General features: G+C 31.1%; 1 non-coding gene and 1 pseudogene across 2 annotated transcripts; both read left to right on the top strand.

Annotated features, from left to right (window-relative positions):
• The first annotated feature begins 6,351 nt into the window (after nucleotides 1-6,351).
• On the top strand, nucleotides 6,352-8,142 carry LOC120081038 (mogroside IIIx synthase pseudogene; annotated as a pseudogene). Its single transcript, XR_016530537.1, has one exon. The product of XR_016530537.1 is annotated as a mogroside IIIx synthase pseudogene (transcript).
• Nucleotides 8,143-9,992: 1,850 nt separating this feature from the next.
• On the top strand, nucleotides 9,993-10,066 carry TRNAT-AGU (transfer RNA threonine (anticodon AGU)). Its single transcript has one exon. It is a non-coding gene; the product is annotated as a tRNA-Thr (tRNA).
• Nucleotides 10,067-14,770: the final 4,704 nt, after the last annotated feature.

Below are 14,770 nucleotides of genomic sequence, written 5' to 3' on the forward strand. Positions count from 1 at the left end.
GTAGCTTTTATTCAAGTTATTGTTGTTAGTTTCTATTGCCTTTTGGTCTTGTCACAATTGAATATTGTTCTGCTGATTTTTTCATGTTTCCTGTTAATACCTTGCCTACTTGTTTTTTTATTATCTATGTGAGTTTCTGTACTATTATTGACTATAGTTCTTCTATGTGTTTCATCTTGAGCAAGCTTTAATGAGTATTCTTTTATGAATTTATCTTTTCCAGTTGATATTGAATAGTGTTCTCTTGCTTGGCTTAAGTAGCCAAACGATTGTAGGTAGGCTAACAGTACCAAGTACAGTTGTGCAACTCCCTTAGTTGGTGGAGTTCAATTGGAGTGTCTCTTTGTTCTTATTCTATCCCTAAAACTTTGCCTATGGATTTTTTTTTTTTTTAGTTTCTATATTGTTTGATTGTAGAGAAAAAGAAATCAAGAAAGAGACAAAATGGATATGTTTCTATAGTGGACATTTTGAACACGTGGAAGAAGAAAGAAGCAAAATGGGTATTTGGGTTTGTTTACTTCAAGACTTTTGTTCTAGTTTAGTACTTCAAAACTCTCCTTAGAGGTTTCTTCATACATTCTTCACGTACGGTAGTGTAGGGATTTGTGGAGTCATTTCGTAATTTTTGAGAAATAGAAGTGTTATGTAGTAGTTTCTATTATTGTTTCAGAACAATTTATGAACTTGAAGAAGCAACAAAATTTAATTTTGTATTAGAGTTCTCGAAATTAATCTTTAGAGTTCTCATTTCTTACTTGATAGATGGTTGTCTTCCCCTTTCTTATGCTAACTACTTGTGTTTGTTGGCTTTTGAAATCACTTCTTTCTGTAGATTTTGTGGTTTATTGGGATATTTGTTTGGATTAATAGAATTTTGAACTTTGCTAAGTTTTTTTTTTTTTTTTTTTTTTTTTTTTTTTTTTTTTTTTTTTTTTTTGGCTTTTCTTTTCATTGATAGGAACTGAGTCCATGAATCTAGAGGTATAAGATTGAATGCCCATGTGACAACTTTTGAGATTTGAAGTCAAGTAAGTAATCAGATCTGAGTTTTTGTAAATCATTGTTGTTTATGTTTGAACGTTTGAAGAAACCTACAAGGAGAGTGTTTGTAAATCATTGTTGTTTTTGTGACAACTTTTGAGATTTGAAGTACATTGTGAGCTAAATTTGCTTATTGATGTATGTGTTCTTGAATATTCTTTTTTTGGGAATTATGATAGTTTTGTTGAGAACAAGTGGTTGTGGAATATTATTAGGAGTGTGTTTCTTTGAACAAGTTCAAAGTAAATTTTTTGTTTTGTTGTGGTAACGTTATGCTGTTGAAAATTTTTCATCGTCTTATCTAGATAACCAAGCCTCTCTTCTTCAAGATCTTAAAAAAGAAGATTCTCTTATTTATTCAACTATTGAATTTTCTTGTTTTGCAGGTGCAACAAAGGAGTAAAGATTTGGTATCGTAACTTCTTTATGCTTTTTCTTGAGGAACTCTAGATCCAACACATTCACTACAAGAATTTTTCCTTGAATGTACCATTTATGCATATTGGTAATATAAAGAGGTTGTGATTATGAAGGTTTTTTTTTTTTTTTTAATATCAACTTAAGAAATAAACTTGACATGTTTTAAGTCTCAGACACTTTGGTAATGTAAATATGTCAAAGAGAATTATTTAATTTGAAAGGTTGGATAAAAGATAAGGTATGAGTTCCTACCCCATGTTCATACAATGTAACATTTATAGTTGTGCTACTAGTGTGAATGCAGGTTTTTCTATCATGTGAGTGTAGGTTTTTCTATGCTTCATATTTACTTATGTGTTAATGTTTTGAAAACAAAACAACTGTTAGACATGTGCTTATTAAAATTGTGAACATTTGTTTCGTAGCCCAAGATGCTTATGATTTGGAAAAACTTGCTACAGAGGAGTTGTGCAAATATTATACTAAGGATTTTGGTATTGAGTGCCAAATTGGGAGGTTCCACAACATTTATGGTCCATTTGGAACATGGAAAGGTAGATCCAAATGCAAGAAATGGTTATGTTATCTCTGGACAATTCATAATGTAAGATCTAATGCTATTGGTTTATTCATATAGATGGAAGGGAAAAGGCTCTTGCTGCATTCTGCAGAAAGGCCCTCACTTCTGTAGACAAGTTTGAGATGTGGGGAGATGGTCTTCAAACAAGATCTTTCACTTTCATTGATGAATGTGTAGAAGGTGTTCTGAGGTAAGAAAGCTCAATTGATATAAATTTCATGCTTAAAATTTGTTCTTTCTTGGATTTGGTATAATCTTAAGCATCTCAAGAGTGTTCAAAGGTGGAAAGAGTTTGAGACATTTGAAGATACCCTTCAAGGACTTTGGGATTAATTGGGGTGGGCTATGAACATAATGCAAAGGAAAAATAACCTTAGTTTAAGTAGTTTTTGGCTTATTAGTTTCAGCTCAACTCTAGCTAAGGGAAAATAATTAGTGTATATTTTGTGTTAAGAGCAACTTCTGTTGTATAAACTTTGAAAGGTTGGAATTGTATATTAAGTTTGTGAAGATGTGCAATATTGAAGAACAAATGACATATTTTCTTGATGTGCAACATTCTTTAATATGTTTTTATAAGTTCTTATTATATGTTGTTTGTCCATTTTTCTCTGCTTGCAGGTCGATTTGGATCAAATCTGTGGTGGATGGTGGAGAGAACATAATGAAGGAGCAATTGAAAGACTATTTGGAAAACACTATATAATGACAACAAGTGTGTGTTTGTTTTTTTTTTTTTTTTTTTTTTTTTTTTTGGGGGGGGGGGGGGGAGGTTTTGTTTTGGAGATTCACAAGACAATAAAGTTTTAGTTCGTATTTTATAGTTTAAAAGTAAGTTCTCGCTCTTGTTTGGATCAAAACTTTAATTTTGTTATGTAACGCTTATAAGTTTTGGTAATTTGTTGATTACCTTGGTTTTAAAGTTAAATTATCATCTCCAATTCCTCTTTTGTAATTTATTATTATGAATTTGTGAAAGCAATTAAGAATTTATTTTGTGCATGTACAAGTTGATTACCTTGGTTTTAGAGATATGTCGTTTTTAAATTTGTGACAGACATTAAAAATGGATTGGACAATAATGATATTGAATACACGGACAATAATTGAAAAAAACGGACATGATATTTACAAAAAACGGACATTGAACAAAATGGACAATAATTCTGGGCTTTAATGTTGGTTTAACCGACATTAAAGGATTTTAATAACACCATCTTTAATGTTGGTTGTCAACCGACATTAAAGCCCAGAATTCTTGTAGTGATAAGACACCCAACCTTATTCATATACTATAGATCATTTTGACTATTTACTAGAACCTGATCTACTCTTATGTCTCCACATAAAGTTCAAGTACTCATGTAATAGTCATGGATCTTTTTAGTTTATTGGATTTATTTCTAAAACGAAATAAACAATTCATGTATTCAATAACAACTTTATCGATTTACAGAATGAGTTTATTGTTTACAAACCACGAGTTTTAGGACATAAAATCCAACAATTATGTCATGCAGTTTATGCGTGATGTAATATGTCCAAGAATAATTCAATTGTAGACATGATATATACTATAGAACTTCAAACAATTTGAACTAGAAATTTAGTGCCATAAGTTTAGATCTACTTTCTTGTATACAAATAAAAGGTGCACCATCTACTTATACACAAGATGACATTGACTATGTGTGATCTGAATGGGCTGAGTTTATAGGATCACATATATTTTTTGCATGATATGTGGCATTTGGTGTTTTTTGTTGCTTTTGGACTGCATTTTGTTGTAAATGATTTTTTTGGAGAAGAAATACATGTACGAATATACAATAGGGAAAATTAAGACAAAAAAAGTGATGAGTTTAGTGCTTGAATGATATATAAGAACACTTAGATTGCTATATATGTAGATTAATTTGAGTATTGATTTTTTATTCTAGAAAGAATTTGTGATGATTATCCAAAGAAATGTATAGGTTGACGGGATCTCTTTTGTCATTTTTTGGCAACATATTGTTGCTCAGTAGGTAATGTAGTTGTTTTTACATGTATACCTACCCTCCCCCCCAGAAAATAATAATAATAATAAGGTAAAGAAGGATGCTATTTGTTGTCGAGTATTATGTGTTTACTACCGTTTTGGAGAATTTTGTTGAATATTGTTATGATTGTTGATATGGATGAATTGCGAGTGTAGGTTATTATATCAATGTTGTATAAGTAAAACATGTACCCAATTTGATTATGGATATTCATACTCGTGGATATAGGTTATGAACTCGAGCGAGATCAATGTATTGGAAAAACTGTTAACATTGAAAAGATAAAACCTTCTTATATTGTTATTATTGTCAATATTGATGGGTAGAGTTGAAGTCTTGTGTACTTTTTTTTTACCAGCCTTGGGTTGGAACTCTAAAATGATTTTTTATTTTCTTAACAAATTTTGTAAGAATTTGTTGGAGGGAAAAAAAAAAATCATAGAGCATTGATATATTTATATGATTTTTTGTAGGGTTAATAGCTAAACTTTGATTGAAATGTAATTTGATGTGGCTTATTATAAAACATTTATTAATGGTTATTAGTTGATCTTTTATGTAAACATATTATCAACGTTATGCTTATTTCCAATATTTATGAAAGTATTTTATATTGGTATTCTTGGGTTGAAAAGCATTAATTCATTATGGAAATCTTATATGTGATGATAGGGATCACATAAATAATAACTATAAAAAAGTGCATCTTAATGATATTACAAAAGTGTAAAAATATTACATTTCGTGACAGTTAAAATATATAATGATATAATATTTTTTGACATACAAAATTCGTCATGATTCATATTTCGATGACATTGAAATTTTTCATGGTCCATTTATTCTTGACAAGAAAAAAAATATCACTATATATTCCTTTTTGACATTTTAAACTGTGATCATTACCTAACGTACTACATAAATTAGCCAATTTTGAGTTAGTTGATAACAACGATAACATATCATATTAAACTTGACAATGACAGTTTATCATTTCAGTAATTGTTCATTAATGACAATTATTCGTTGTCATTTAAAGCTCAATTACGACACTTTTCATTGAACATCATATTTTTACAGGGGATACCATGACGGAAAATAATTGTTATGAATTCTAAATATGACAGTTTTTAAATGTCATGGTATCACAGTTTTTTTTGTAGTATCTATTGGCTAGCTCGAAGAATGGGGTAATCGGGGGAGCATGAGGATTTCTTTTTGGTGGTTTGTATGTTGGTAGGCATGGTTGTGTTGGATTTGTGGATCAATGAATAAAGAAGATTGGTTTAATATAAGGATCATTTTCTTTTTTCATTTGACACTTTGCTGCATAAGGCGTTGTTCTCTCTTAACTCGTTGGTGAAAAGAACGAGGAAAACGTGACGCTTTTGTAAGCTTGTAAGGTTGTTTTGTAGTGTCATGTGTTTTATGTTCTCAAAGTTTTTGGTTTTATATGTTGCATGCATCTCACTATTTTTTTCAAAAATAATTTTAAAATGAAACTATAAGAGTTGATCTAAGGTAAATTATGATGGAATGATTAGATAAGATGTATAAGTAAGTGTAACCTGAAATGCATCAAGTATTTCTTTTAACAATAGTTTAGAGTATTTTGGAGTATTTAAACTAGACTTATCTTTTTACCACATACTTTTTTTTAAATGAATAAATAAGAGTTTGTTACAAAATAAACTATAGTAGGATTACTCGTAAGCCCATGGTGCAAATGTTTTCTATATCATTTTGGTCTCTACTTCTAAATGTCGAATATTAACGAGACAGTTGTAAATATAGTAATCAGACCCAAAGTATTTTCAGATATAGTACAATGCACAAAAAATTAGATTTTGCTTTCGAATGCTATAAGTGATAGATTATATCACTAGTGAGAGTATCAATGATACACTCTATCATTGATAGATTGTACTACATTTGTAATTATTTAAAATATTGTTATACACTTAATTATTATCTTAAAAGTTCTATCCAATGCAATTACTCATTTTTTTCAATCTACGTAGCTTTAAAAACTTTCTTAAATTGAACCTAGCTTGACTAATTCAAGCATATATTATCGATTAAGACACCAATATTTCAAATGCTTCAAATGTCTCTCCCCTTCCATCTACAGAGAATGTTTAAGATGTTTACTAGCTCAATCAGCATTGTTCTGTTTTACCAACTAAAAAGTACGTGGTTCGAATTTTCCATGACTATCATACTTTAAAAAAAAAAAAAAAAAAATTACAATTGGTAACATTTTAGGAATAATAACCAAGTGTATAACATCATTTTAAAAAAATTGCAAATATAGCCAATGATAGACTTGTATTGTTGATAGACTCCGGATAGCGATATGGACTATTTAAATTTGGTCATATTTGTAATTTTTTTTATATTAAGTTATATCTACTAATACTTTGGATCTAATGTCTAGAAAAATTTAGAGAAAAAAAACGCCACTGCGAGCAAACATCTTAACACTCTCTATAAATGAACACAGACAGAAGGAAGAAAATTAGAGACATATGCCTAGAAAAGAGATCTTTGGTAGGTAGGCATTTGGCCATGGATGCAAGGCAAGAAAGCTTCAAAGTTTTTATGCTTCCATGGTTAGCCCATGGCCATATATCGCCCTACCTAGAGTTAGCCAAAAGGCTTGCAAAGAGAAAATTTCTAGTTTATTTCTGCTCTACGCCTGTAAATTTAGAAGCCATTAAATCAAATTACCTTTCAGAAACCCACTCTGATTCAATCCAATTAGTGAAAATTCATCTCCATTCAACACCAGAGCTTCCTCCCCATTTTCACACAGCCAAAGGCCTTCCACCGCATTTAATGCCCCAACTCAAAGTCGCCTTTCAAATGGCTGCCCCCAATCTCCAATCTATCATCAAAACCCTAAATCCAGATCTCCTAATCGTCGACATTCTTCAACTATGGATGCTTCCCATTTCTTCATCACTCAACATTCCCTTGATTTTCTTCCCTATTTTTGGCGCTATAACCATCTCTTTCTCGATCAGAATCGTCTCCCACCATGTTCCATTTCCCCAATTTGAGCTTCGTGAGTACTGGAAATCCAAATGCCCCTATTTGGAAATGGACGAAACATCGCGTCAATCGTTTAAACAATCCTTGGATCAATCTTCAGGCATAATTTTATTCAAAAGTTCCAGAGAAATCGAGACAAAGTACTTGGAATTTCTCGCGTCTTCGTTCGTGAATAAGATCGTGACCACCGGTCCTCTGCTTCAGGAACCTGGATGCAGTGAAAACGAGAACCACAGCGAAATCATTGAATGGCTGGACAAGAAGGAGCCATATTCGACGGTGCTGGTTTCATTCGGGAGCGAGTATTACCTTTCCAAGGAAGAAAGTGAAGAAATAGCACACGGACTGGAGATCAGCGAGGCGAATTTCTTATGGATCGTCAGGTTTCCGAAGGGAGAGGAGACGGCGGTGGAAGCGGCGGTGCCGGAAGGATTCATCGAGAGGAGCAGAGAGAGAGGGAAGATCGTTGAAGGTTGGGCTCCACAGGCGGAAATACTGGCTCACCGGAGCACCGGTGGCCACGTGAGCCACTGTGGATGGAGCTCGTTCATGGAGAGCTTGATGTTCGGCGTGCCGGTGATTGGAGCGCCGATGCAACTCGACGGGCCGATTGTGGCGAGATTGGCAGAGGAGATCGGCGTGGGGTTGGAGATCAGGAGAGATGAAGAAGGGAGAATGATGAGGGATGAAATTGCAGGAGCAATCAAGAAGGTTTTGATGGGAAAAACAGGGGAAGTTTTTCGAAAGAAAGCAAAAGAAATTTGCAGCGTTTTGAAGGAGAATGACGAACAAGAGGTTGATAAATTGACAACGGAATTAGTGATGTTGTGCCAAACGAAGAGGAGAAAATAACTCTGTTTTTTTTCTTTTTCCTAACGAAGTTTTTTAACACATCTGTATGGTTATTGAGTTATTTGGAACTACAGAGTTTTTAGTTTACCTTGTATTTGCCATTAAATTTCAAAATATTATAGTTTTACCTGGGTGTTTTGAAAATTTTAATTGATTTTGATAGTGTTGAAAATTATTAATAAAATAATTTAATTATAAGTAATTTAAATATTTTAAGTTATGTAATAGACATTAACACAACTATAATTGACTATTAATAGATGAACAATGAAAGTTAAAAATGTAAATTTTTTTTTTTTTGAAGAAGTATTGTAATTAAAGTGTGAGGTGGAGGAATCGAATTCCAAACCACGAGGTTAATAGTATGAACATTATGTCAGAAATAGAATCCAATCCATATGAAATTCTATGTTCAAAATAAATAATGTTCATACTATCATATGGATTGAAGATTAGCAAGGCGAATCTCATATAGACTATTTTTTTTTTTTTTAATTTTGGACTCGAGTAGTTATTTTGAACATATGATAGTATGAACATTATTTATTTATTTTTCTTTTAGTTTTGGACTTGAGTAGTGAGCTTTTTAAATAAGTTGTCTAATTTTAGATTGGGAAAAATTAGATGAGTTATTTGTCTTTTTTCTTAAAAGAAAAAAGTACGCATAGAAATAGATACGTCAAATCATGTGTCAGATACGTATCTAGAAAGTATCTAGAAGTATCGGTATCCGATACGTGTCTGATACTAATTTTTTGCCTCACATAAAGTATCTGTGCTTCATAGTTTACAGTTTGATAGACATTGATATCAAAGAAGATTAAAATTTTGTTATTTTGTGTAAATAATTTCCTTGTTTTTCTATTTTGAAAATCTCCCAAAATTAATTCTAAAAATTTGTTTAATTTTAGTCTATGTAATTTTAATAAATCTTAAATTTAGTTGGTTGATTTTTTTTTTTTTTTTTTTTTGTTATTTATTAGTATGTTCATTGTCAATTTTAAAAGTATATTCAAGTAATATATATATATTTTAAAAGAATTGATTTATTAATAGTACAAAGATCAAAATTAAGTAAACCTTAAGTATTAACATACTTCTTTTGTGGAGAGATAATGTAGAGAATCAATGTTACAAAAGTATGTAATGAATAATGAATTTCTGAATTTCACGAGTGTTCTTACCCTTTTGATGTCATTTATTTGTACTAAACTCTTTCCATTTGTATTATCATCATTCATTGCAATTTGATCGTTCAACTTCTCGTGAATTCATAGCAGTAGTTGATGGTAAAGAACAAACTTTTTGATGAGGTACTCACAATGTGTGAATAATAATTTTTCACACTTAGATGTAAAGAGAGAAGTAACTCAAATTTATTTTTAAGTTAGACAGATAAATTATTGAATCAACATCCAACTATTATTATAAGACAACAACATTATTACAACCTCATTAAGTTTATTTAATTGATTTCATGATTGTGGATGATATTCTTTCTACAACTTATAGGAGTTTGGTCCTTTTCAAGTGCAGTACAAGTCGTAACCGTTTTCATACATCTCTCTTAATTACATAGTAAACTAGAGTTAAAAAAATAAAATAAAAATAAAACCAAAAGTTTGCCCATGGCAATCACTATTTATCAAATAACTTGATGAGTTAGCTCTTTTTCAGTGACAAATGGTTATAATTACCTTTTTGTATATAGTAATTTAGTAGAAAATTTCTTTAAATACATTATTAAGGTTATACTCATTTTCGTGCAGCACATTTTAATATCCAATCATAAGTCGTTACGGGACCATCTTTTCTTTTTTTTAAAAAATATAATTTTTATATATCTCTTTTGTGATTAAAGAAACTCATGGAGATTGGTCAAGTATTCCTATATTATTAGTATCCTAGTATGTGTTTGGCTTACGTTCTAAAGTACCGAACTAAAAGCGATTTTATTACTAGTGGTAATAAATATTTATTTAAAACTATTAGTCATATCTGCTCTTGTAGCTCAGTTGGTTAGAGCACCCGTTTAGTAAGCGGGAGGTCTTGAGTTCGACTCTCAACGAGAGCAATTAATTTATTTTTCAAACAATACGTGATATTAGACAAATAATTAGATTTTTTTTATTAGTATTAATTATGCTATTGAGAACAAATATATGAAAACTTACATCAAAAAATAAAAATGGAGGATAATGAATACAATAATTAAAACATGATGAGATTCTAGAAATTAAACTAGGAAGATTATATTCTCACCTTTCAACTTCATATCTACTCCATTCCCTAATTTTCTCGAAAAATCCTCTCTATATCTCTCATCCTCTCTCTCTATATATATATTTTTTAATTCTCCATTCACATCTCAACCAACTACTCATCACCCATATACTTCAATCCCAACAATTTTTTTTTGAAAAAAAATGTGACAAAAATTATTTAGAAAGCCAACGAAGAACACAAATTATGAACACAAGAAACATAAAAAAGATTTTTAAAAAAAAAAAACACTAACCAACATAAGAAGATAGATAATTAGTTGATTTCATTAACTATTAAATTACCCAATGGTGGAACAGAAGAAATCGCAATGAACATTTTGTTCTAAAATAAACATACACTCATACCTTTAGTGACATCGCTGAAAAACCTCATATTGAGATCACCCACATTGCACACCAAACAATAATGAAAATCAGAAGAAAAACAATATCAATGACCACCATTCTAAGAAAATGAAATCAAAACAAAGAAATGAAATAAAAGATGATAAATGAACGTACCTGCAAGCAATGAAGAACACAAATTTCGAACACAAGAAACATAAAAAAAACACACTAATGAACATGAGAAGATAAATAATTAGTTGATTTCAATAATTATAATAGCGTGACATGGCCGAAAAATGCGTATTGGAATCGGCCACATTACGCACCAAACAATAATAAAGTTGAGAAAAGAAAAGATATCAATAATTGTCGGTCTAAGAAACCAAAATCAAAACAAAGAAATGAAAGGAAAGATGATAAATAAACCTACATGCACAAGAAGTATTTGGTGAAAAAGTATGTTTTTACGTCGAAATATATTTTGGTGAAAAGATATGTTTTTTTAGTGAGAATAGATTTAAATAACTTACCATTAAAATGGAGGGTTTAATGGACATATATTTAAAAGTGAGGGGCAACTTGAGAATATAAAGATTCTCTCAATTTTGTCCCTTTTATTTATACTAATCAAGAAATACGTACAACCACATGAAATCTCGTAGTTTTAATTAAATTTTTTTAAAAAACCATATTATTATTAATATTATTTTTGAAAATGAGCCTTCTTTCTTATCTTATTTAAAAATTTGTTTGTTTACTACTTTAAAACTTTTCATAAAATCTGTCCAAAGTGTTTTTCATTGAATATGACTTGAGAGGGCAACAACATACTTAAAAGTTAATAAAACTATAATGTATACTATTTTATTAATTCAAAGAAAATTAAAAAAGAGTTTAGATAGTACATAATTGTTTAATTCTAAAAAATGCATAAGATGATTGATTGTTGAAATAAATACCTAAAATTATGAGAATAAAACGATAATGGAGGAAGACAAATTTATTATTCTACATTAAAGTTAAATGAATTTTTTAACTTAATAATTATCTATTTTTCTCAACTTCTCTCCCAATTTTTCACGATTCCTAAATTTACCAAATCTCTTGCTATGTATCTCCAACACCACTATTTTGTTCATCAATAAACTTCTCCCTAATAGAAAAAATGCAATGAACATAGACTAATAACAAAGCCCTTAATTTGAGGCATTAGAAAACAATCGTACATATGTACATATAAAGACAGAAATAACCATGGAACCTTTTGAAATATTAAAACGAAAAATGTGAGATAACATAAAAGCTAAGCGGATGTTAGCAGCAGAAGAAGAATGGGGGAGAATAAAAAGGGATAAGATAAAAGGGAAAGTGAAGAATTGCATAATAAGGATAGTGTGATTGATTTGGCTTCTTGGATCCTAAACTCAGACTGGCATTTGCATGCTCATGTGTGGGGGAAAAGAAATGCCATGAGAGAAATATGAGTGTCTTTAAAAAAAGGGCAAAAAAGAAAGATAAAGATACTCTCTTATTGTTCTATTTAATATAGTATAGATTTGCAAAGCTTGATTTTCTTTAAATCATACTTTTTTTTTATTTTTTTATTTTTACTATTATATTTGTCACATCCGCTATCAGATTACCCCTTTAGCTGGTACTTACGGCCTATAACCGGTATAAAGACCTTGATATGCGTATACAACCTTAACCATCAATATTTATATAAACATAACCATCAGAGTATTCACATTCAACTATAGAGTTTTATCATGTTAACATACAACTCATACAACTGACACATGTATACAGAATCAGATACAGTGGGTCCCAAAATACATTTACTAGTTCTTGAACACCTTCCCAAGTAGTAGCAAGATCAACTTCTGGGAACTTGACCGCTACCTGGGAGTGGAAAAACATTTTAAAACGAGGTGAGCTAATTGCCCAATGAATGACTTAAAGAAAATTGGAAATCTCATGCTTTAAACATTAACATAAAACATCTAAAGTTCAACCTGGAAAACATAACAAGCAACTTTCATAAATCATAAGGCATAAAACATAACATCGTTTTTTTTTTTAATAAAACCAACTAAAACTTAGTTGAGAATGAACATTTATCGCTCTAATTCCCAACGTCAAGCTCTGGCAAGGAGAGACCCCTACTTCGATCTCTTTATACTAAATGTGGCCAGGAGACCCTTATCTTGGTCTCTTCATACTTAACTTGGAGTTTACTAAGTACCTTCGATATCTTAGGTACATTTACTCGGATACCTTCCCTACCTTTGTATCTGGCCCACTCGGGTTATCAAATTCTCAAAAATTATTAGTCAATAAAGTTTTAAAACATAGCATAGAAAACACTGTAGGACACCTTCCCTACCTTCGACATCCCTTATTCATTGTGTTTTAGAAATATCAACACATATACTGATAGCTAGATGTTCAAAACATAGCCAACAAAACATTGTAGAACTTTAAACTCACTTCTAACACAAGCTTCTATCGTTAGAAAACAAGTTAACTTCAATCAAGTGAACTAGCTCGTAGAAGCCTTGGCATGCGTTAAACATTCATAACATACTTAGAAAAATCATACTTTGTTAGATATCATGTGTTGGTTATGTTTATCAATCATAAAGACAAGTTGCTTGGAAATGTATATAAAACTTGGCACGAGAATAGCTTGTATAACATAAACTTTTAAAACATTGAAACATTAGTCACTCACTACTTGTCCCGGCCCTTAATGGTTTATAGGCTTCTTTCAGCTCTTCTTGGCCTAAAATGGTATAATTTCCTTTGTTAGATTCCCTAAGATTCCCACAAAGGTATAACAAATAGATCTTTAGCATTAAAGTTTAGTTTATTGGAGATACCAAATAACTAGCGAGACTAAGAAAAGCCAGCAAGACTCCCAAATTTCACAGTCTAGCTCCTTTTTCGTTCAACAGATAATTCAAAATTTCTCCACCCTACTCCAAACTACCTGAAACGCCAAACTAGTTGTTTCTTCCTATAGTTTCACTTATCTCCCTTCACATTTAGCTCATATATCCTTCACAAAAGTTGTTAAGAACTGAGTGAACCTAAAATTTTCAGCTCCAAACTCGATCTCTAGAGCTTGTTGGCCTTCAAGCATTATACCCTGTCTAGATTGCTCGAATTCCAGACTAGTCACTTCTTCCTATAATTTCACCTGTTTCCCTTCACATTTTCAGGCATCCTTCACAAAAGTTGTTAAGAAATGAGATAACTTACTGACCTCAAATTTACAGCTCCAAACTCGATCTCTATAGCTTGTTATCCTTTGAAAATCATATCCTGTCCAGATTACTCGAATTTCAGACTACCCGAAAGGCCAAACCAGTCGATTCTTCCTACAATTTCACCTATTTTCCTTAACTTAGGAATCCTTCGCAAAAGTTGTTAAAAAATGAGTTAACTTACTAACTTCAAATTTTCAGCTCCAAAATCGATCTTTACAACTTGTTATCCTTCGAACATCATACCATGTCCAGATTACTCGAATTCTAGACTACTCAAAATGCCTAACTGGTCACTTTTTCCTACAATTTCAACTGTTGCCCTTCACATTTAGCTTAGACATCCTTCACAAAAGTTGTTAAGAAATGAGTTTTTTAGGATGTGGTAGGTGTGATTCATAAGATCAAACGAATTATGTTCAGAAAAACGAAGTTATTGTTTCAATGAGGTGCAATTTATTAAGATGAATATAGATAGGCTAAAATATATATAAACTAACAAATTTTGGTGAGACACCTTTTTATTTTCCTAAAAAGACTTGTATTTGTTTGCACTAAGTTTTTGAAAGAATATCTGATTCTCTCTCAATTGAATGCATACGCTTGAAGGAGTGGTTCAGTCTTCAAGAGTCAGGAAGCCTTCTGATTGTGCTTTTTGAAGTCTAAAACTTTCAACCCCCACAAATGAAGAGAACTCTTCTATTTATAGAGTTCTTATGTGGGCTTTGTGGGCTTAAGCTTGGTTGGTTCATGTATCTGGCCCTTGGGCTCAACTAAGTAGATTTGAGTTGACATTTGGTCAAATCAAGCATATTCTTGAACCAAATTCGACTTTAGGCTAACTCTAATATTTAATTGGACCAAAATAATTAATTTAATAAAATGGACAAGACGAAA

This window comes from Benincasa hispida, chromosome 7 (genome assembly GCF_027475165.1).
Source record: "Benincasa hispida cultivar pf3 chromosome 7, pf3_genome.v1.1, whole genome shotgun sequence".
Lineage (NCBI taxonomy): Eukaryota > Viridiplantae > Streptophyta > Magnoliopsida > Cucurbitales > Cucurbitaceae > Benincasa > Benincasa hispida.